Below are 2,851 nucleotides of genomic sequence, written 5' to 3' on the forward strand. Positions count from 1 at the left end.
GGGACAATTGATATTCAATAGATCCGCTCAAGTGATAATCTGGCAGATTTATTCACAAAGTCACTTCCAAAATCTTCTTTTTGAAAGATTGGTACATCAGATTGGGATGCGCCAATTTTGAGATATAAAATAATGTCGATAAGAGGGGGAGACTGTACTCTTTTTTCCTTAATAAGGTTTTTTTCCATTGGGTTTTTCTTGACAAGGTTTTTAATGAGGCAGTCCCCATCACAAAGGATATTGTACTCTTTTTCCTTCACTAAAGTTTTTTCCATTGGATTTTCTTTAGTAAGATTTTAATGAGGCAATAATCCTAAATGGTCATCCAAGAAGGAGTGTTGTGATAAGAATGCTTTATCACATCTTATGTGGATGCCCATTCTCAAAGATGATTGTATTTAATATAGTTTGAAAAAGTAAAGCGTTGCACATGCATAAATAGGAGCATAGACTGAGACTTTTTACACAACATCAATAAACAACTCTTTCTCTTTTACATTGCAATACTTCTTTCACTCTTTTTATATTTTTATATTATATTTGTTACATCTTCCTTATTTATTTATTTATTTATTTAGTTATTTTATAATAATTATTTTATTATATAAGAGTGAATAACTGTAGCACCTATTGTGAGGGCATGGATATGTTGCTGTTGTTTTTTTCAACAATTTTATTTTGTCGCCGTGCTTCATTTTTTGTTCTAATGCTATATCAAAATGTGTTTTGACTAAGTTTCAAAAGTTTTCCAAGCGAAAATATTTCTGATTTATTTTTCATAAAAAGTCATGCTAATTTGGACTTAACACCTACAATAGTTAAAAAAATTTACTTTAATTTTTAGCTAATANAGTCTTATAAAATTAAAGTACATGATTTTATGTATTTAAATTTTTATTTTATCATTAAACACATCAAAATTATGTGAATTGATTGACTATTAATCCAACAATTTAAGAATATAATTGAATTGAGAAAGATTTGAGGATCAAGTCATACTTTTTTCATGGTATCTAATTAAAAAACAATATACTGCCACCTAATTATTACATTAATAATGAGTTGGACTAATTGATCACGGGTATGTCTAAAACGAGCACAACAATTATGTGTTTATTGGATGTGCCATATTTATATAGACCATTAGATTTGATTAGATGAAAATCAAAGGTTAATATAAAAGTAGAGCATTGATAGACTCTAATAAATACAGAATATCCTAATACATAAATAAATATTTTAAATGGCAATATATACTTTAATACACAATACTTTAAAGAATAACAGAATTTTTTATTCTTAAATAATTAAATATAAAACATATAAATACAAAAATATGAGTATTCTTTATTTAATAAGATTAAAAATTTAGATACCAACAACAGTCCTCAGTACTATTTATACTTTTTAGTATATTTTTATCTAGGGGTGCACATGGACTGGGTGAAGTCGGATTTGATGTGACCTAGACTCGGCCCAAAATATATACCATGTCTATTTATTAGACCCAAACTCGACTCTAGACCCGATGAAACCAATACACTTTCGGGCCATAATTATACCGGGTGAAAACCGGACCGTTAACATTACATTACGTTGATACCTTCTTGTAAGCTAGCATGTAAAAATATCCAAATTTCCAATACTCCAACCATTAGTTAACATGGTAAAATTCACTTAGAAAAATATAACAAGAACCAACCCTTTTTCAAAATTAAAGAATAACCACAATCAATACTAAAGCATAACCACATTCAATACTAATATTGTCTAATAATATCAAACATTTAAATCAATACAAATAACACAATTTTATGTATTAGTCTAAAGTCTTATGCATTCTAAACATAAAATATTAATTTATAGTCTTATAATGACTAATAACACAAAATATTAAGGTTTACAATACTTAAATTCCACATAAGAATAGTCATGATGCATCACTAATAACACAAAATATTAATTGTATATGATGACCGGGCCACCGGGCCGACTTCGGGTGACCCGAGCTATGGCCCGGACCCGACCCGAAATAATGACCGGGTCTATTTTTGAGACCCGTACCCGACCCTAAACCCGATGAAATCACACCAAATTAGTCCTTAAAGTGTTCGGGACCGAACCGGGCCTTTGGACCAGGCCAGATCTGTGCACCCCTACTTTTACCGTTAGTACAATTAAATTAATTATTTTCACAACGTCTTAAGATATCAACAAATATGTCGTCGTTATTATTATTTTATTATTACGGATGACTTAAAACCGTCGATAATATTAGTTAAAAAATTTTAACACACATTTTATCTACACATTTTTATCGATGGTCTAATTGAGTAGTCCTTCGCTCCTTCTTGCACCAACTAAAGGAGGAGCCACAATATATGAAATTCTGTCAATTATTTATTTATTCTCATATTTAAAAAAAAATCACTATAATAATCATCATACAATTAGTTAGAAAGTCATGTATTCTTTTTAAACGTTAAGATAAATGGAATAAGAATAATTGAGTAAGATATTGTTTTAGTTTTTAATATTTGAATTAAATTTTAATTACATCTCTAATATTTAAAATATTTTATTTTTGTTATTAGGTCAAAATTAAATCCCAAAATACTATTTTTCTATATTATTATCTTGTTCTTTCAATTATTCTTTTGCAAATTTTACTCTCAAATCTCTTTAACTATATCTGCGACTACCATGTACAATTATGATTGTTTAATTACCTAGAAGAAGATGAAAATTAAAAAAATACATCAATTTCTATAATAAAATAATCATAAATTTTATAAAATAAAGGAAGAATAAAATTAAAATCAAAAACCAATTTTGATAAAAAAAGTTTGTA

The sequence above is a fragment of the Arachis ipaensis genome, chromosome B02, assembly GCF_000816755.2.
Source record: "Arachis ipaensis cultivar K30076 chromosome B02, Araip1.1, whole genome shotgun sequence".
NCBI lineage: Eukaryota > Viridiplantae > Streptophyta > Magnoliopsida > Fabales > Fabaceae > Arachis > Arachis ipaensis.